Below are 22,045 nucleotides of genomic sequence, written 5' to 3'. Positions count from 1 at the left end.
CGTGTGTGCAAGCGGATTTCGCTCCGAGCCCGGGTCCGGGGTGCGCGGGGGCCGAGGAGGGGAGCAGCCCCCGGGCTCCCGCGGAGACTCGCCGCCGCGCCGTCCGGGCCCGCGGGCCGAGACCGCGTGCCTTTGGCGCCACCTGGTGGCGGAAAGGCGCGCGACGTGCGGCGAGAGGTCGCCGCCGGCTCCAGCCCCGACGGCGCCTCCGCGCGTCCCGCCCGCTAAATGCAGAGGGTTTCCACTTGCTGGGATTCTTTTGAGGGGCGCGTGGTTCCTCTCTTTCCTGACCAAAGGGTAAATGCACCTGCTGAGAAGGTCGCTTCTCACGACTTGCGGGCTGGGTCCCCTCAGCCAGCGCTGGGGTGTCGACCTGCTTGTCTGCACCCCTGCAACTTTTGGGAGCGGGGTTTGGGGTTTCGCTGAGAAGGCGTGGCTGTCGCTCAGGACCTTGACGCCGCTCTTGGTCCCGCGGAGCCGGGCTCCTAGGCCGGGCTTGTCTGTTTTCTGGACCTTGCACGGCCCACACAGGCTTCTGCGCCCTCGGGCAGTCGAGGGTGGGTGCTGTCTACTGGGGTGCTGGCCAGGACACCTGCCCACTGCGCGAGTGTGCGAGGCCGGAGGAGAGGACGCCCACGGGCGCCCCTGAGCCCTCCTGCTCAGTGCCGGCTGCTGTCCCCACCGCGCCCGCCGAGGCCCGGGCGCTCCAGCTGCGGTGCCCGACGCGGGGCTGGCGCTTCGCTCTCCGCGCACGCGGCAGGACGTGCGGGCCCTCGGCGTCCTGGCTGCGCCCCTGTCCGTGGCTCCGCGTGGCCGGGGGTCTGCTGTGCTGTGCTGCTGCGTTTCTTCTGAGAGCAGCGTGACTTGGTAGGTCGTTGGTGCTCTGCAAACTGAGTGCTTCCGAGCCATCTGCGGCCAGAGGTCAAGTGTGCGGAGGTGGGGCGCCTTCTCTGCCCACGCGCACTCAGTTCTCCAGAAAGCTCCGAAGGCAGAAGCGCTGGCCGGGGCCTTCCCTGGGGCCTCGACGGGACTCCAGCGAGAACTGTGTGTGCGCGCTCCTCCGCCCAGACCTCCGGATCTGGGCAAAACCCCTTCCTGGTCAGGAGAACACCAGGACCCCCTCACAAGGTCAGTGCAGCCGCCGTGGGGCCCCGTGCGTGCCCGGGACTGGGAGCCTGGGCTGCTGGCGTCGTCCCGGCACAGGAAGGACCCGAGTCGGGCGGGACAGGGTGGGCTGGACCGTCGCCCAGAGACCGGCCCGGGGTCTTCCCGCCGGGCAGTCAGCATTACCTGATGTCTCGGTGTTCAAATAGGCCCAGATCCTTAAAAAAAACATGAGATGTGGCCAGTCGTTGCTTTATTTTTTTTCTTTTTCTCTGTCGTGTTTGCTGTGTATTGGTATTCTCTTTCTCCCCAGTCCCCTCTTTCCTTCAGAGACCCTCGTTTTCAAAGCCTGCTACGGCCGGCAGAAATTGCTCCCTCTGCAGGGACACCTGGACTTACCTTTCTCACACTTCAGGGCAGACCTCGCTGCCCAGGGACCCGAGGGAGAGACGCAACCTCCCACAACTAGCCAATTCTCCATAGACCAAAAGAAACTTTTCCAGTAGCTGTTTGGCGTACGCCTTAGGTTAGAGTTTGCCCCATAAAACGTTTTGGCTGCCTTTGGAGACTCAGGAGGTCACCATTGGGCCTGGTTGGTCACCGTTGGGCCTGGTTGGAATAGGCTGTCCCTAACTACCATCTCAACCCCCAAGGTTCAGGTCATGTAATCCAGAGTGTCTAGCTCGCACCCTGAAATGACTGCTCTCCCCACAGGCCGTTGGTGACATTCCTAAGAAATGTGCCTCTTTTAACTAGCTGGTGGGGAGTTTGTCATGCTTAATAGCTTAATCCCATTAAAGTAGCCATTTTAATAGAAATGATACTCCTCCCACCAACTGCTTATTTGCATAATCAATTTATAGAGCAACTGTGTCTTTGGGGATCACTCCACCTTCTCTTTCTCCAACTCCTTCTCTTCCCAGCTCTCCTCTCTATCCTGATCTCTCCCAAGCACCAGAAATGAGGCCCGTATTTCCAGAGCACCAGGAAGGGGGGAAGCCGCAGAGCTGGAACTTGAGGCACTGGACGTTCCTGGCTCAGGGTCATATTTTCGCACCTCCTGCCCGGTTATTTTTGTGGCCTTGTGGCAGCAGAGAGAGAGGGGGGGGGGTGGAGGAGGACGAGGAGGAGGAGGAAGGGAAAGTTTCACCCTCAGATATAGGTTTGACTCAAACGAAATGGTGTGGTGTTAAGCGTTTAACTTCCCAAGTATCCACCCACAAACCCATCTCCTTAAGACATTCCCAGCCCAAGCGGGAGGTGTGGACCCTTCCCCATCCTTCTGCAGCCATAATTGCCTTGCCCTGCCTAGTGTACTGTGGCTGTATCTCTCAATCCACGAGCTAACTCTCTCCTGATGCACGTCTGGGTTATGGCGGAATTCGTCTTGTGATAATCCTGTGGGCTCTGCACTTTATTAATCATTCTGCAGGGGAAGCTGCACTCCAGTTTTCTGTTTGATTTGATTTCATTCATCCTGTCTTTCTGCAAAATAGATGGCTGAGTGCATCCGATAATGTATGGTTTAATTTGGAGCACTATGGGTTTGAATTACCATTTTCATAATGTGCTGTGCATTAATGTGTTACATCATTTATAAAGAGGAATGTGCCGGGGTTTCAAACTTTCTCCCGAAAGCCAAAGTCACCTAAAGGAAACAAAGCCAAATCACTTCAACCCATCTTCTTACCTCCCTGCCAGAGAAACTCCTGCCTCCCCAAGCCCAGTTAAATCTGCCAAAGCTCATAAAACCCAACATGAGGCTTTTGTGTTCGAAGAATGCAGGTGGGTGTCGAGGTTTGAGGGGAGCTTGCACATGGCTTCCCGGAGCCGGGAGCCGTCAATGGCAGTACAAAGCTCCCCTCATTATTGCATAACAACAGCTTTGCAGCCAACCCGTTTTCGATTTTTTTTTTTTTTTTTTTACTGGAGACCTCCAGTGGATGGCTGTCCTTCGACCCTAATCCCAGCACACACACACACCCCCAATGGCTGTAATAACACCAGCTGTCTGTTACTCAAACTCTGACTGAGAAGGAAAAAGCACTGATTATCCAAATACAGTCATTAAAGGGGAAATGTGTTTTTAGGACTGTCAGAGTGATTAATGAGGGCTAGCCGTCTTTGCAAATGCACTTGTTTAGTCTAACTGGCAGCTTCTATTTTCCTATTGATTTATTGCAGCCGTTGCCGGGCCTTGGTGTGTGCGAAGTCAGGGCACTTCACAACTGAGCCCTGTTTAAACAGGAAAAGCATGCACCATTTTGTCCGGGAGGGAGGGAGCAGCCTAAAGTCTCTCCCTTCAGTTCAGTCTCCAGGGGCCCAAGGCAACAAAGAAGACATTAAAAACCTGCAGCCCAGAGAGGGAAGGAAACTGCCTCCCCTGGGTCGTCCCTGGTCACTCGGTTCCAAGGTCAGTGGAGACGCAAGATGGCCCGGGACAAAGCCTGCCCTATTGTGACACTCAGCATGCCCACATTTTCTCTTCAGTCCTCCAAACCAGCTGTCAGCCGCTGAGTCCAAGTACAGGAAAGGCCCCCAGCAGAGGGAGAGGCCCCGGAGGGAACCGATGGGGTGAGACAAGGCGGGGAAACAGGGAAAAGCAACCCCTATAGCCCAGGGGTGGGAGCAGAGGGGGCTGGAGGGGGATAAATTGAAAGAGACCAACAGCTGGCTTCAAGTTTTTGTTTCCAGTAGAGATGGGGGTCTCGCTGTGTTGCCCAGGCTGGTCTCACACTCCTGGCCTCAAGCTGCCCTCCTCCCAGAATGCCAGGATTACAGGCGTGAGCCAGGGCACCCAGCGAGTTTCAACTTTTACAAAGAGGGTGGGGCGATCTCTTTAATCAATACTGATAGCTACTTCTGTTCCACATGGACATTTTAAGTTTTGCCAAAGGATATCTCTAAGTGACCAAAATAGAGAAATGACATCTTGAGAATAGAATCCCGAGTATTTTGGGATTTTAGTTCCAGGTGGCCAATAATCAAAAGCAAAGGGAATTTACGGAATTCTTCTTAAGTGCCGGGCGCAATGCTGGGTGCTATAAGATGCGGAGGAAAACACAGACAAACTTAACTGCCTGGTTGAGTCGGGAGAGACAAGGGAGATGTCGAGAGACAGGGAGCAGCATAGCGCCATACGTAACCGAGTTTCTATCGATCTGGGAAGGCGCTAAGTCATTCTGTGCAGACGGCGGGGTAGAGGACAGGCTATAACAAGGTGCTAATTGTGCAGATCAAATGGTCCAGCCGCGGGAGCTGCAGGAGGGAGAGCTCAGTGGGGCAAATGTAGGGACCCTGAGGCCCCCAGGTCCTCCCAGGCCCTTCCTCCTTTAATGGCTAAAAGAAGGATGTGGACCCATGGCCAGGAATGTCCCTTTCCAGAGCCTGTGAAGGACCAGGCTGGAGGGACCTACACACAACACATCTGAGTCCTCCTCCACCTACTTTCTCCCTGCTCAGTCTCACCTTCTACGCAGCGTTCCAGGCAAGGAAAGGGTTGGGGTCTCTTCCTAAATGACGTTCCCTTCCAATGTCCCCAAGGTGGTGGCATATCACCAGCATTATCGACGCTTGCTACAGCAAGGAAAGTTGTTGCCAGATTCGGATCACAGATGAACTGGGTCGCCCTCTTCCTTGAGAGATAAGAAGTTGAACCCGCTAGAAAAGAGGAAAAGAAAGTGACCGTATTTTATAAACTTGGGATGTAGACAAACGGCGTAAGTGTGCTTTGGTGGCTTTGGGACTATGCTGGAAAGTCCAGAAGGTCTAGTCATCATGTGTCTAGTAGAAAGAGCATTGAAAGGAGAGCTGGAGAACCTAGATTTTGTTCCGGTTTTAAAACCTAATTGCTGTGTGGCTTTGAGCAAGTCACTTAGTCTCTCTGAGCCTGTTCTCCCATTTCTGAAACGAAGTTGTTGGGCCCGACAATCTTTAAGCCCTTTCTAACTGGACTATTTTATGAGCTTATAAAGCACTTAAAGAGTGAAGCATTATGATGGTCAGTTGGTTAGATGCTCCGTCACTGGCCCTCATTAACTGCAGTTTTAGAGTTCCTGAATAGCAAATAAGTATCAGAACAGCAAATATGGAAGATCCAGAAAAAGAAGCTTCATGACTTCAACTCAGTAACGGGGAGTGGGTAGCTGGTGCACCACAGAATATTGTCACGTGGAAATTTTCACCCAGAGAACTGACTCCAGCAAAGTGAATCATTAAAATTTTTTTGATTCGAGAACATGCTGCGTACAGGATGATGCAGGGATTGGGGGTGCTTAAGTGGGTTCGAATTTATTTAAAATAATTTTGAGTATTCTGTGAGGTCCAACCCAGGTCTATAAAAAGAATCAGATATTTCTCGGTCTACAGCCAATTGCTTTGGGAAGCTGGGACTGGCAGGAGAAAAAAAAAAAAACGGAAAGCGGATAAAAGTCAAACCATGGTGGGGGGAACCTTTGCTCGGAGTGGGCAGTGGGCATTCTGTGTCTCTCTGGAACATAAAATAAAATGATCCTTCTGCAGTCCAAATCAGAGCCAGGTTTTAGAATGGAAACAGCAATTTGGAAAATGCCAAAACTGCATGTCCCCCAAATATGCTGTTTGTTTTTCCAGGTGTGTGCCCGTGTGAATATGCCCGTGTGAACGGCGTGAGTTATGTGTGGGCTCCTGGTCAGCCCACACTGGAAACAGCGTGACTGTGCTGTCCCTTCTTACTTCGGACACCTTCAGATGCGGGTACCAGCAAACACACAGACAGACACAAGTCAGGCCCACCCTGGGGCGTCTCGAGAAGCTTCAATGTATGGATGCCATGGTACAGTTAAACATTAGAATATATGCTGGACATTTTTTTTTTTTTTTTGAGACAGAGTCTTGCTTTCTTGCCTAGGCTAGAGTGAGTGCCGTGGCGTCAGCCTAGCTCACAGCAACCTCAAACTCCTGGGCTCAAGCGATCCTCCTGCCTCAGCCTCCCGAGTTGCTGGGACTACAGGCACGAGCCACCATGCCCGGCTAATTTCATATATATATATATATTAGTTGGCCAATTAATTTCTTTCTATTTTTATAGTAGAGACGGGGTCTCGCTCAGGCTGGTTTTGAACTCCTGACCTTGAGCAATCCGCCCGCCTCGGCCTCCCAGAGTGCTAGGATTACAAGCGTGAGCCACCGCGCCCGGCCTATGCTGGACATTTAATTCCTACAACAAACCTCCAGTTCCCTTAAATAAGAAAACTGGATCGTAGAGAGGTTAAGGAAATTGCCCCAAATCTCGCAGTTTGGAGCCGTGGCACGAGGATTTGAATGTGGTTCTGACCATAAAACTCTTTGCCCTTGGCCAAGCTGCTTCCAACTTTGCATCCTGATGGGTTGCAGATGCTACAGGTAGATAGAATGAGGGGACCTGTCCGTCAGAAAGTTTCGGCTGTGCCTGGGTGTTCTGGGGCTCTGCTAGGCTACATGCACCTCAAATAAAATTGGCCGTGTCCCTCCTTTCCAAGGGCTGAGATTCCAGACAGTGCAATGGATTTGACGCTTGCAGCAAACATTCCCAGAGTGCCCATGACATATTGAGCATATAGTCCCAGCTACGGGTCGGCGCTCCTGGGAATTCAAAAGACGGGAAGACACTGGCCTTGCCTCGAAGAGCTGACAGTCATGTAGGAGGTAGATGTTGTAATCTAATTAAGATATAATGCACTAAGGGCTCCATTAGTGCTGCTGCGGTCATCGGTATAGGCTAGATTGTGCCATGGCAACAAATTGACCCCAAATCTCAGTGGCTTTACACAACAAAGGCCTTTTTTCCCCCTTGCATATGTATCCATTGTGGATGGATGGGGATCTCTGACAGCCAGGATTCAACCAGAAAAGCAGAAGCAGTGATGTATATTAAGACACTTGTTTCAGCCAGTCGTGGTGGCTCATGACTGTAATCCCGGCACTCTGGGAGGCCGAGGTGGGAGGACCGCCTGAGCTCAGGAGTTCAAGACCAGCCTGAGCAAGAGGGAGACCCTCATCGCTACTAAAAATAGAAAAATTAGCCAGGCGTCTTGGTGCAAGCCTGTAGTCCCAGCTACTTGGGACACTGAGGCAGGTGGATGGCTTGAGCCCAGGACTATGAGATCGAAGTGTCCTGTGATTATTTGTTTCAAGGCGTTGGCTTATGCAACTGTAGGGGCTGGCTAAGCAAGTTGGCAGGCTGGCAGGAAAGGAAGACCACAGTCTGGCTGAAACCCCCTGGTATGGGCCGTTTGGAGGCTTCGAGCTCAGGGAAGGCCTGAGCCCTCTTTTAAAGGGTTTGCCTGAATCAGTCATCCTGACACCCCCAGATCATGCCTCTGCCGATCAGCTTAAAGTCAACTGATTAGGGACTTCAATCACATCTGCAAAGCTCCTTCACGGAAGCGTTAGCGTTTGAATTAATTCCTGTTTGAATTAATCACTGGGGGCTGGAGTTCATCTAGCCAAGCTGATGCATCAGAAAGTGTCAACTGGGCCATGTCATTCACCCCAGGCCCCCGACTGGCGGGCACCTACCGCAGAGAAGCCGGAGGATCTCGCCTGCACGGCCATGTGTTTCAGGCCGAAAATGACACCTGTCACTTCTGTAATCTTCTGGCCAGCACTGGCCCCACAGCCCCCCTACCTGCTAGGGTGGGACACAGAGCCCCGAGGGGACAAGGCCTAGAGGGGAGCCCACCCCAGGTGTGGTCGGGGCGACTTTTATGCTGCCCTGCCTGTGATCATTTTACACAGGGGGAAACTGAGTTCGAAACCCGCCGGGCTCGGTTTACCTGGGGAAAGTTTACACTTGGGATTGTAGGAAACACAGGTGCCTCCGGGGATGGAGTGCTCTAGGCAGACAAGGCTGGCTTCGCCGAGGTTAGGACAGAAGGCGCAGGCCTGTGAGGGCGTCCAAGTGATCATAGGACTGAGACCTCCACCTGCGGGCCTGCAAAGAACCACCTGTGCGAGCGTCATCGAGGCGGAGGTGGCATCAAGAGGGACCTTTGATGCATGGGTCTCTAACAGTGCTTGCATCTGTGAAACTTACAAAAAGCCTGGGATTGACTCGAAGTGATAATGGCCCGTGATCATGACAAACGAGAGCTGTCATAGAATGTGCTCTAAGTTCAAATGAAAAAGCCTGGGTGACAGGGACCAGACATGAGCCTTTTTCCTTCTCTAACATTTATTAAGTGCCTGCTGTGTGCTAATAATTAGCACTTTGGGTACAAGCTGCCTTATTTAGTCCCGGCAGTAACTCTCTACTGCACAAATCTTGCCTAAGGTCACCAGCCAGTGTGAGCGGCGGAGGGAAGATCCCCACCAGGTCTATCAAATTTAGAAAAACCTGCGTTCCTGCCACCAGGGCCACCCACCAGGTGCCGCTGTGCCGGTGGTGCCCCACATGAGGGCATCCGGCCAGGGGAACAGGGGGGACTCCAGAGCCACCCTTGCGACCTGGCTTGGGGGGTTGAGGCTGCACCAGGTTGGTCACAGTCGAGCCTTGCAGTGAGCAGACACTTGTGGAAAGGTAGCTGTCGGGAACGGTCCTGATGATCCCACGCCGTGTGCTGAGCGCTGCTGGAGGACTGCAAAGGCACAGGACGCAGCCCCTCACCTCAAGCTGCCTACGGTCTGGCAGGAAAACCGTGCAAGCACACGCTGACGACACCAAGTAGGATAACAGCAAACGAAGGGGACCCTCGGAACGTGCAAGGCGTTCAGAGCGCCCTCAGAGCGGGAGGGATTCGTGCGTTCACTCAGTGCCAGAGCAGGAAGGAGAGGCCTTTGAGGGCAGAGGGGCAGCCGGAGCAAGGCCCAGGGCAGAACCGTGCCACGTGTGTTGGGGAACCCCCCTGTGGCTCACGCCTACCAGCGTCTGTGTGGGGGGAGCACAAAGGCACCTGCAAACGCAACTTAAGGCCACCGCAGAGGTGCAGCTGCCCCACAACCCAGCCAAAGTGGGCAGACAGCCTCAGTCCGGGCTGCAGCCAGGGGGGAAGGCCGGCTCTCTGCCATGCGCAACTGGGCACCCGGAACCGAAACGTGCGTCACCCTTCCCGGCCCTGCTTCCCTGGTCCCAGCCACCCGCCTAGGGCTGTCCGGCCCCCAGGGCCCACCTTCCTGGCTCTGTTACAGCTTCAGGGCCCCGAGCACAGGGGCGGGGGGGGGGTGTCTCAGGAGCCTCTTCATGGTCACAGTGACAGATGGGGACTTCACTCTCATCCCTTCTTGGTACTCACCTGTCTGCCCCCCCAGCCCACTCCCGGCGTTGGGAGCGCTGGAGAAAGTGTTCTTAACACCCTGCTCTGCACCCCTGTTCCTAGCCACGGCCCTCCCCCTCTGCCCCTCCCCCAATGCCATCCCTCCCCCAACGCACACTCGGGCACACACACACACACTCACGCTCCCTCTCCCTCACCTCCCTTCCCTCCCCCACCCCTTCCCCTCCATTTGTTTCAATGAACAGCCCCTTTTATCTATTCTGTAGGTACAAATGAAGCTGTCAAATTTGATCAGGCGCTTGATATGACAGGCTGTGGGAGTCAGGACCCCTTGAACAGAGTGGGCCTTGTCCGTCACAGCCTGCCTGACACTTCCCATAATGCCCAGACTGATGAGATTCTGAGTAGGGCCCAGCACATTTTCAACTCTATTTTGGGTGAAAACCCTTCTTGAAAGATCTTGAAAGGAGCTGGCAGTTCAGCCGCCCGGATGATTAATGAGGGTTGGCTCCGCTGGGTGGATTTCTCCCGGTGCCAGCGGCGGCCTCCCAACCGGCCAGGACGTGTTGCCGCCGCCGACTTCCCCGGCACTGCCCCCTCACGGCGACAGCCCCCGCGAAACCCTTCCCACCGACCCTGGGACGTCCCCCCGGCCACCCCTCGTGGCCACCGAGGCCACCCCCAGCTGCGTGCCTCTTCCAGTCCTCTGGTGTTCTGATGCCCGGGCAGCCCCTGCATATGGAACGAGTTAAGCACCGCAGCTGAGTGAGGCCCGGCTCGGTGTGCCAGGGGGCTCTGGGAGCCAGGGGCGCCCGGGGGGGGGGGGGCTGAACGGTGCAGCAGGGGACAGAGACCCCAGCTCTCTGTGAAGCTACGTCCCATGCCCCAGCCGTTGGGGGGCTCGCTATTTGCCCATGCATCTCGGGAGCTCTAGGGACAGAAACCACAGGCTGCCTAAAGCCCCAAAGGGGAAAGCATCAAAACCCTGTTTTTCTTTTATCTCGCAGTAGTTCTCGAAGTTCTCACTGTGGACATTTGGGGCAAGATAGTTTTTCCACTGGGCAGGGCCCTTCTGTGCAGCAGAAGGAGGTGTCAAGACGTGTCCTTAGTCTCAAAGCGCCAATGGCTTGAAACACCCCCGTAACCATGGAGACAACCCAAAGGATCCCCTGCAATTCCAAATGTCCCGGTGGTGGCACCGGCCTGAGTGGGGAACCACTGTCAGGGTGCAGAACCTTCCTCGCCGCTCATGCCTTGAGAGAGGGGAGGAGGAGGAGGTGAGGGTGCTGTCCCCTCACCCCCAGCACCGGCTTTTCTCCTTCCCTGGAGCCTCACACCACCCCTGCCACCAACTCGGTACCTCCCCCCCCCACCCCGTGCTGGCTCCCCGTGCTCCCAGCACGCCCAGCTCATCCACGCTTGGGGAAGAATGGTGCCCAAGCTGCTTTGGGGTTTGCAAGCTCAGATCCTCCAGGAACAGGTAGGGGGAGGGTGGTTGGCTGGGAACTTGCTATTTCTTTTTGGAACATCCATAGATTTCTTTTTCAAGCCAGGCTCTGAGGCCTAAGATACCTCTGTCCCGAGGAGAAGCAGCTGGGTCCTTGTAACAAGGGCGGTCACCCATGGTCTCTTGCAGAGCGGGCCAAACACATGCCATGAGGCCAGGCCCTGAGGGTGGATGTGCAAGAGCCTGCTTTCCTCCCTGTCGTCTTCTCTCTCGTTCCTTCTGAAAAGAGAGAGAGAGACCCCATAGTCCCCAGCACCCCCAGGCCACTGGGCAGATGCCCACCCAGCTCCAAGATCAGCTGGCCCACAGACAGGCCTAAGGGACCCCCGGTTCATTCTTTCCGTGCCACGGACTGAGCATGCCCCGAGTGCCAGGCACGGGGCCGGGCCCTGGGGACACAGAGGCTAGCAGGGAAACGGCACGCAGCTCCTGCCTCCACGGAGCTGACAGACGAGTAAGGGGACGGAAACTGAACGAATCAATGTATGATTGCAACTGTGGCCACAGTGACCGAGGAGAAGTGCAGAGTCTGAGTGGCACCTACAGGGCTGGTACAACGAGGAAGCTTCGTTTAGGACTAAGGTCGGGAAGAGCCCCCTGGGGAACGGGACGTTGAAGCGGAAGGCTACGGGCTGAGTGGGGAGGGACGGGCAAGTGGGGAGGGTGTGTCGAGCTGGGGGAAGCCACCCCTGAACATCAACCAATCCGCCCGTCCCGAAGGTGCTGTCCCTTTTAGCCGTGCCTCCATAGGGGGACACAGCTCAGTGACGAAGCGAGTCCTGGGGCAGCCAGGAGAGGGCAGAGCTGGGAGGGGACAGGAGCCCCGGGTGGGCTCCACGCACCTAGGCAGGCGAGAGGGGGAGGGGCCGAGCTCTGCAGGGTGGGGTCTCCCCAGTGAGCCTGGGGACTGCCCGGTGACAGCCTTGAGGTTCTCCAGCTGCTGGGGCCGCAGCTCGGACAGCTGCTCGTGGAGACTCGACTTCAAATAACAATCACGCAAATCAGCCTGTAATTAATAAGGTTCTCCTTGGCCGTGTGGAGCTTGAGGGAAACTCAGCCTTCTCCTCCAGAGAGAGAATTTTTTAATGAAATATAAAAGAGTGTTTTTTACTTTGGGAAACTCACAGGCCTTCATTGGCTCCTCATTGGCTAGTAAGGCCAAGCCTTCTTCTTTTTTTTTTTTTTTTGTTTTGAGACAGAGTCTCACTCTGTTGCCCAGGCTAGAGTGAGTGCCGTGGCGTCAGCCTAGCTCACAGCAACCTCAAACTCCTGGGCTCAAGCCATCCTCCTGCCTCAGCCTCCCGAGTAGCTGGGACTATAGGCGTGCACCACCATGCCCGGCTGATTTTTTCTATATATATTAGTTGGCCAATTAATTTCTTTCTATTTATAGTAGAGACGGGGTCTCGCTCTTGCTCAGGCCGCCCACCTCGGCCTCCCAGAGTGCTAGGATGACAGGCGTGAGCCACTGCACCCGGCCAAGGCCAAGCCTTTAACCCGGCCTTCAAGGCTTGCCCGGATGTCCCCAGCATAACTTCCCGCTGACCCCCAGACCCTCTACAGAGCCAGATTCGGCTCGCTATTTCCTGGACACCGAGCTCCAGCGCTGAGCTGCTCCTTCCCCTACGAAGCCCACCCCCTCCCCACAAACCCTTTGCTCCCACTGTCCCCCCAGCGGTGGCAGTCTCTCCCTGTCTCTGACTATCTCGGCCCCTTTATTCTTATCTCTTTTCTAATTCTTCCCCACATGAGCGCCTCTCATCTCCCCACACCAGACCGTGTGTTGCTTAAAGGCAAGAAGGATATTTTATTCATCTCGTGACACCTGTGCCCAGGACAGTGCCAGGCACTCGGTGGCTTATCGAGACACGCTTGCTGTGTTCCATCTGTCGAAAACGGCTGAAGGGCTAAGACGCTCCTCAGTGTCTTTGAACTGAGGTCACCAGGTGGGCGAGGGAACAGGCACGGCCGGTGAAACTCAAAGCAGTAACAGAAGAAAGAGTGACAGCCCGGCTGTTCCGGAAGCTTTCTGTCGCTGGTCGGCCTGCCCAGTCTGGAGCGGGAGTCACGCTGAGGGCTCTGGCTGCAGCAGCAAACCCTGGAGGCAGGCAGGGAGGACCCAGTGGGGACGAGACAGCCAGTGACCTCCATCCTCTACCAACTGGCCACAGTGGCTGAAATGATGCCCTCGAGGCAGTCCTAGGAATTATGGGACAGGGTCCTGAGAAAAACACCCGTCGGAGGGTTGGAAATAGCCAGCATGGAGGTACCAGGGGCAGGGGCTGAAGGGAGCAAAACATGAGACCACTGGGGGGGGGTGACAGGGCTCTGAGGCAGGAACATTTCCCAGGAAAGGCAGTTCCAGGGCTGGTGTCCCGGGAGGAGCTGGCAGCCGGCAACGCACACACACCAAGAATCCGGAGCGAGAGCACTTCGCCGCCCCAGCGTGGGATTCTCTAGAAGACACTTGGGTCCTCCACTGGAGGCAGCGCGAAGAGGGCAGGGACCTTGACCGTGTGCTCCAGTGTCCAGCCCCTGCCTGGCAGCGGACAGGCACGCAGTAGGTATTTCTCGAATAAATAAATGAGCGAATGAATAGGCTGCAGAAAGGCGATGAGAATGGACCCCAGAGGGACGCTAGTCCTTCCTCTCGGTTCTGCAAAGGGACCCAGAGAACCTGCCAACACTCAGGCCCGAGTTGCTGGAAGCAGACCCGGAAATGAGTCAAGTCCCCCTTCTAGCAGGCACGGGTCCCCACCTGATGGGCTTGGGAAGAGCTAGACTTTACAAACTCACCCCAGCAGCTTTTGGAAGAGGACCCAGCTCCCCGCTGTCTCTTAGAATTTCTTCGGGGAGAAAAAAAAAGCATTTTCCTGGCCATCGGGCCAGAATATAAAAACAAGGCTACATAAAACAGGCCTAAGAGGGACCGAGGAGGCCAAAAACAATATAATCCTCTCTGCCCTGTTTGTTCAGGACCTCAGCATCTTTTCCCAGCGAGGAGGAGACGGAGAGGGGAGAGGCCCTAATGACCCTCTGCCCCCCATGCCAGGACAGAGGCCCTCGCGGGCAGGGAGTCAAAGAAAACTTTTCCGAGACTGATTACCAAGAGGGTAACTAGGTACACAGAGCACATGTGAACAGGCTCCTCGTTTCCAATTCGGGACTGTCAGATGGTGATTAATGACTAACAGCCACGGAGCAGCCTTGATTGCCAAGTGCCGTATTGTTAATCCTGACATTTAATGAGGCCAGACCCAACTCCAGCACAATTCCACACCATCATCCGCAAATAGCGCCCGACGGACTTAATTGGTTAAGTATTTGAGTGTGTGTACGCGCACGGGTGTGTGTGTGTGTGTGAGAGAGAGAGAGAGAGAGAGAGAGAGAGAAACAAAGGCTAGAAGAAAGAGGCAAGTATGTGTGTGTACATTTGTCCTCCGTGGACGTCTGTATTTTAACATGTGCACCTGTGTTGCCACGTGAGCCAGTGTGTCTGTTGACCTACCGCATGACCTTGGCCCCCAGCAGAAACATCGCTAAAAGAGGGAAACCTCCCGCCCCAGCCCTGCCCCCACCCCACTGCCCTGACCCTGCGGTGGCGTCCCTGACTGCCGCCACCACCGCCACCACTGCTGTCCCCGAGGGGCAGCTGGGAACCGGCGTGCTGGTGGAGGGAAGCACATGAAGGGAAGTTGAAAGGAGAAGTTGTCTACAAGTGGGCTGGGATCCAGGGTTCCTGAGAAGCCACTTTTTCACTGGACTCAGATCAATGGTGCCTTGGCCCTGCCAGACCGGGCAGTTCCTCCTTTGCCAAGAGAGAGGACTATGTCACCCCCGTTCCGGAACTCAACACTGTTTTAGGAGAGGAACGGGCGCCATCTTCTTGTTCTAGAAACAGGCAACAGGGACGGAGGCACTGGCCCAGCAAGGATTCTCTGGGCCAACAGGACCAAGGTGACAAGGGGCCCAGGAGAGGGGACGTGGGTTCCAGAAGGGCAGATCGATTCACGGAATCCGCGTTCGTGGAGTGCTGGCCCTGCCCCAGCGTCGTCGTGGCCGGGCCCTGCAGGGACAGAAGGAGGAGGAAGCCAGTGAAACACGGAGCCGCCATCTGGCTAGGGGCAATGACAAATGGACACAGAAAAGCAGCCTAAGCCGGGTGCAGTGGCTCACACCTGGAATCCCAGTGCTTCGGGAGGCTGAGGCAGGAGGACTGCTTGAGTCTAAGGAGTTCAGGACCAGCCTGGGCAACACAACAAGACCCATCTCTACAAAAAAACAAGAAAAAATTAGCTGGGCGTGGTGACACCCACCTGTAGTCCCGGTGGTGACTCAGGAGGCTGAGGCAGGAGGATCCCTTGAGCCCAAGAGTTGGAGGCTGCAGTGAGCTGTAAGCACGCCACTGTACTCCAGTCTGGGAGACGGAGCGAGACCCTGTCTTCTCCAAAAAGGGGGGTGAAAAAAAACATCCTAGACAGCGAATACAACGGCCGAGTGAGCAGACATTAAGTGCCACCAGCCCTCAGAGGACAGGTCAACAGGCGCTGATGCGTCCAGAAACAGCAGGGAGCATAAGGCGCCTGAGAGACCAGCGCTCAGTGGAAAGCACCGGGAGGGGTTTGGAAAAATTAATTCTCACTCATTACTCCTTTCAGGGCTCGTTCCTCAAAGTCTGGCCCTCGGAACTGCAGCGCCCCGTCTCCCGGAAGCCTGGCAGAAACGCAGACGCTTGGTAGAGTCGTGGTCACCTGGGGCCGGACCGGGCAGGCGGGGGGGATAGGGACAGGGTGTCTAACGGACACAGAACCACGGCTGGACAGCAGACGGAGCAGTGAGTCCTGGCGTTCTGCAGCACTGCAGGGACCAGAGTTCACAATCCTTCATTGCGTGTTTTCAGATAGCTGGAAGAGAGGATTTTGAATGTCCCCAACACAGACAGGTGGCAAAGGCCTGAGTGCTGGATATGCTAGTTACACGGATTTGGTCACTGTATATTGCATACGTGTATTGAAATATCACCCTGCACCCCATAGACATGTATAATTACTATGTGTCAATTAAAAATAGAAAAGAAATTCAGACTCTCGGGCCCCACTCCAGATCCATGACTCTACATCCTCAATTTTTTTAAATTGTTTAAAATCTTTTTTAGAGACAGAGTCTTACTTTGTCACCCAGGCTGGGGTGCTGTGGCATGATCACAAGTCACTTCAGCTCAAACTCCTGGGCTCAAGGGATCCTCCTGCTTCAGCCTCCTGAGTAACCAGGACTACAGGTGCGTGCCACCACGCCCAGCTAATGTTTCCTTGATTTTGTAGAGATGTGTCTTGTTATATTGCCCAGGCTGGTCCTGAACTCCTGGCCTCAAGTGATCCTCCTGCCTCAGCCTCCCGAAGCACTGGGATTCCAGGTGTGAGCCACTGCACCTGGCTTAGGCTGCTTTTCTGTGTCCATTTGTCATTGCCCCAGCTAGATGGCGGCTTGATGTTTCACTGGCTCCCTCCTCCTTCTGTCCCTGCAGGGCCCGGCCACGACGCTGGGGCAGGGCCAGCATTCCATGAACGTGGATTCCTTGAATTGATCTGCCCTTCTGGAACCTACATCCCCTCTTCTGGGCCCCTTGTCACTTTGCTCCTGTTGGCCCAGAGAATCCTTGCTGGGCCAGTGCCTCTGTCCCTGTTGCCTGGAACTCTGTTTCTAGAACAGTAAGATGGCGCCTGTTCCTCTCCTAAAACGGTGTTGACTTCCATAACGGGGTCATATAGTTCTCTCCTACACTTTCAGAGTTGCCTAAATCTCCACTTGAACAAGCTCCCTTAAGAGATTGCATGCACGTTAAAGTTTGAGAATCGAACTCTAAATGCCCTGGCCAAGAAGCCACACAAAAAAGCCAGGCCTGACCCAAGGACTCGCTGTCTAGCAGTCCCCAGACATGTCCCACTGTGCTGCCACGCCAAGAGATGCCTCCTGTGTCACAGCACCTCCTCGGGACACCAGGGCTCCCGTATATTCCCTGTCTCCCCATCCAACCCACTGTGTCCCTGTGAGCCACAGCGGGAACCTCTCAGAGCACGAGGCATGGCAGGATGGCAGGACAACCCCGGTCCCAGGCCTGGCTACAGTGAGAAGGCCCAGGTGGCGTTGTGAGACTCTGCCACCCTGCGCGCCAAGGGGCTCAGGCCACAGGCAGGGACCGGCAACATCCCCCCGTGGGTGTCCCAGGCTGCTGTCTTTGTCCAGGCCTGCGGCTGGGACCTCAGGGCCCCACACTGAGGAATTCAGTTCCTTCTGGAGGCCTCGCGTAATGACCGCACGACCCCGTGCAACAGACATTCCTTCCCTCCCTGCCCTGCCCCGACACCCGACCGTGGGAGGGCCGGCCTCAGAAAATAATAATTAAGAGCTAATGTTTTTCCTGGTGACTATGGGCCTGGAGATGGCCCTGGTGTGCCCAAGCTCCCAACCCCCTCCTTGAACCGTCTCCTCTTCCCTGCCTAGCCCTCTCCACCTTGGAGACCACGAACCCTCGGGAGCTCTTCCTGCCGGGGCCTGTTTCTTCTCCCCCTGACCAATCCGGCTCTTCCTCCAGCTTCATTTATGCTCCTGGGACCTCAGTCCTGTAACCCTCCCTGTTCTAGAAAGTGTAGGAAAGAATGTCATCTGGACCCCAGAGCCCCCGGTTCCATCGGGGTCTAGCTCCCCTGCTTCCTGGGTGAGCAGGGTGAAGCACTTCTCAGATCTGTGCCTCAGTTTCCTCCTTGCAGAATGAGGCGATTGGTCAGAATGGAAGGTCTCTGGGGTCCTCTGCAGCTGGGGCAACCTGTCACTTTTACTTCAGAGAACTCCTGTGAGAACTGAATGAGATAAGATAATGGATGTTTGAAAACACTGAAAAGGTTTAAAGGATACAAGCACCTATGGTACCACGGAGTCTCTTTCCCTTGAATCACCTGCCAGCAAGTGTCCCTTCGTTTCCTGGTTCCGTTTTCCCTGCCAGACTGGGGGCAACACGAGGGCAGAGATGAGGTTTCTATTATTTTGCAAGTCCTCTCTCAGTGACTAATACCCACCAAAGCCACTCGATAATGCTGTTTACTGGGTGACAGGCAGTTGCCCTCCAGGGCGCTAGTTAATTTAAATGGACCCATGAGAAGCGGCACAGAAAAGTGCTCACCTTTGCCTCTTGCAAAGGTGGAGGGAAAGGTAGAGAACCTCTTTTAAATACGTGTGTGTCTCTCTCTCTTCTCTTAAGGAAAAAGAAAATAGTTTGGCCCCTAAAAGTGAGTGGGATTTGGAAATTCAAATGGAATTTTTAATACTGCCTTGCAAATTAGCACATACCAACATGCCCAAGGCTTAACTCCATTCCTCAAGTTCTTACGACACACAGCGTGTTCTGAATGCCAGGCTGGGCCCCCATCGCAGGGGGACACAGAAGAAAAACTGTGAAGTGTTAAAAGTTTTCGACAAACACAGCAAGACTTCGATATCAAAGTAAATACTGCCCCACTCAAAATGTCACTTTGGAAGGATATACGCTTATTCTAATATGTCCCCTTGCTCAAAACTCTTTGGAACGTTTCAAAAACCCTCTTCGAAGCTCATCACATTCTTGACTGACGGCAGCAAATCTTAAGGTGTTGCCTGGGGGGGGGGGGGGAATGTCTCTTGAGGCCAACCCCTTGGTGAGTAAGCTAGATGGTCAGGTCAAAAGCCCAAACAAAGTGTGTCTTATAACAAAGCCCTGGATGAGCACGTGGAACAGTGCACAGCCCTCCAGTGGGGATAGCTTGAAGGGTTTCGTTCACCGAGCCGTGCACGTTCAGCGGTGTCTGTAGAGATCGGTCTCCTTCCCTGGTCCTACTCCCATCTGCCCGTCCTCATCATCTGTTCTCAACACGGCAGCCCGAGACACCTTCCAGAAACGCAAGCCGGGTGATGTCAGGAGCTCACCCTGCAAGGGCTCCCAGGCCCCTCGGAGTCTTGGCCAAAGTCCGCAGAGTGTCAAGAGCCAGCTCCCTGCTCCCTCTCTGATCTCCTCTCACGCCACTGCCTCCTTCTGTCGCTTTGTCTGCTCAGACATGCTGGGATGCGGCTGCGTAGGGCCTCTGCTCTAGCTGTCCCCTCTGTCTGGGCACTTCTCTTCCAGACATCCACGTGGCCAGCGCCCTCACTCACTTCCTTTCCGTCTCTGATCGGCTCCCACCTTTTCACTGGGACCTAGTCTGCCCTTCTATTCAATACCTCTATCCATAAGGCCTCCCACTTGATAATGCCGTCTGCTCACCACCTTCTGTCTAATGCCCGTGCCAGCACGCGTACCTGCACACGCTCGTCCGCACCCCCTCACCCCTGATTCCCAATACCCTGTCTTCTTTTTCTTCTTGCCGTGGCACTCGCCACCCTCCGCCACATTGTATAGTGCATCTAAGTGTTACAGCGTTTGCTGTTGTCTGTAACTCCCTCCGAGAACTAAGCTCAGGAGGACCAGTGTCTTTGTCCGTGTAGTTGAACCCCCAAAGTCTAGAAGCGGCACGCAGCCGGTATGTGCTCCACACGTATGTGTTAAATTGGGTCGGACGGGATTGGATGGAATTGCACAGAATAAGTCCCAACTAATGTAAAGTACAGTCCCTGCCTTCTAGTTGCGTACAGTTCGGAGGGAATGAGGGACCTACACGTGAGAGAGACTGCAGGGTGCACAGGGACACACGGCCGAGGGAACTCAGAGCCGTGCTGCAGCGAGCGTGGAAGGGGTGGACACCAGCTGTGCTAGGACAACGAGCTTGGGCCGAGCCTCCCATCTCGTCATGCAAATCTCCTCCTTGTCCCCAGCACTTGCCCTGTCATTCCAACCTCTACTCCTGTGCCCACATGATACAGAAACATTTGGGGGAAACTAGAGGACTATCTTAGGCCCCTTGAAAATTTATGTTGCAACTTCTCCCTGCCCTGGTTGTTAGTGTTCACTTTACTCTCTCTTATGTCTGCCCATCAGAAGAGCCAAGAAGTATGTGAGTTATTTTGAGGCTACTGTTTCAAACATTTCTGGCTAATTCCCCACACTCCTCCTCCCAGCGAAACTGAGCAGGATTTGGACCTTCTCTCTCTGAAACATAACCAGGCTTCAGTGCGTCGGAGAGCAGGTAAGAGACTTGAAGAGAGAGAGAGATGTCCTCATCCTGGTCTGGTCTGTAGATGTCCTCCAAAGTCTAAACCATCACCTCTTCCCCTCGGGTCTCTCCTTCCTCTGCGTCCAAAACTCAAAGAGACAGACCAAGCAACTAAGCTGTACTCTGAGAGCTGATTTCAGGGGCCCTGTGCAGACCAGGCCTCGGGTCCCACCCCCCCCCCCGGGTGGCACCTGTCACACCCAAAACACTGCCCTTCACCACAGCTAGAGATGAGGCTGAAAAAGCCAGTCCCTCCGGGAAAGGAAACGGGACTTAAATTCAGAGCGAGATGTAAACGTAAACGAAGGAGAGGAAAACTTTTCCTGGGAGCAAGATCTGCTTATTTGGGAACAGAGGGAGGGGTGGGAGGGGTAGGGAAAGGAACATAAAGGGAAATATGTTGGCACTCAGTGGCTGAAGGAGGGGGAGCAAACGGGGTGCCAGGGGGTGGGTGTGGACAGACGGGGCTGGAGGGCTGACGACAAACTTCACGGCTGCTTCCAGGAGCCTGCCAAGCCCCGGCCCTGCATCCAAGAAGGGGTCACAGCCGAGGTCCCCCCTCTGGAGGCCACTACGTTCCACTCTCTCGCTCCCCAGCCTCTGTGCCCGGAATCACTGTCTGCCCGGCTCTGGCCAACCTGTAGCCTCTCCACGCTGGGGGAGAAGGAGAAGAACACAGCCCCAGCAGCGAGGAGCTTATGCACCAAGAGGTAACTCTAAACTGCGGAGCCTGGCCAGGGGAGGAGGGGAAGAGCGGAGGGGGGATGAGGTTTTTCCACTTCCATTCGCAACTGTCAGGCGGGTGATTAATGACCAACAGGTTTGGAATCGCCTTTATTGCCAGATCAGTATTGTTGCCCGTGACAGCTAATGAGGTTGGACAGGCTTCTCCTCACTGAGCTGTATGGGGCCCGCTCCCTCCCCTGCAGAGCTCACAAGCCCGGCCAGCTTTGTGCACAGGAATGTTCGAGCCCCAGCCCTCCCCTCTTCCCCCCAGTTCTTCCAACACCACCTTCCCCCCAACTCCCTGAACCACCATCTCACCCCAGAACCTTGCCCATCCACAAAGCAAGCTGGGGAGCAGGGCCTTGGAGCCCAGCCTGCCCGGGATGCCATCTGTTACGCCCACACCCCAAAAAGCCCGCTGCCCACCCCCCACCCCCACCCCCGGAGCTTGAGCAGTGGGCCTGCAAGGAAGGAAAAGCAGCAAAAGCAAACATCACAGCCCTTGGGTTTAAGACAAGGGAAGACTCTTGTCTTCCAAGTGCTTGCTCTGGACAGTCCGAGCAGCAACCTTAAGGAGCCCTTCCATACTCAGCTGTGAAGTTCTAGAAGTGTTTTACACACTCACCACTTCAGGCCTGCAAACGTGTTAACAGGGTGAGGATGGAGGAGTGAGTGGTTCAATAACAGTTAATAACGATTTTTAAGCAACTACCTTAAGCCTAGGTACACAAAGCCAGGTTTCAGTGCAGAAATCAACCCAGTCCTAGGTCTAAGGGTAAGGAAATACTGGCTTTGTTTTCTGCTCTCTTACAAATAATATTTACCTTTGTGCTAGTTCACATCTTGATACGGTTAAGCATGTATTTGCCTGTGGTTTAATATTTGAAGGACTTGGAGCAAGGTAATAAGCAAACACGCTTAAAAGGCCCAGAAAGACCCCCTCAGCTTAAAAATCTATTACTTTTCAGTGTGATATAAATGTATTTTGCTTCCTCTGCTCAGAGCAATTTCCTAGTTTACTCTTATTAAACCAGGAGACGGCTTAGCAGAGTTCTTGATTTATGAAACACATATTAGATTCATTAAAACCTTAAAAGATTTAATACATTTTATCAGGACATTAAATCTGTGCAGGCTTTTTAAATCAAATACCTGCCATATTTCATCCCCCACACCCTGCACGCTTACTTAAGAACACTAAAATGTGGACTGACAAACATTATGGGTGTTTCGGCCCGATTCCTAAGTGGCATTAAAGTCCTCCCCTGTACAATTTACAGCCTGGCCTCTCCCCGAGTCTG

This window comes from Microcebus murinus, chromosome 24 (genome assembly GCF_040939455.1).
Source record: "Microcebus murinus isolate Inina chromosome 24, M.murinus_Inina_mat1.0, whole genome shotgun sequence".
Taxonomy (NCBI): Eukaryota; Metazoa; Chordata; class Mammalia; order Primates; family Cheirogaleidae; genus Microcebus; species Microcebus murinus.
This window is presented reverse-complemented; position numbering follows the sequence as displayed.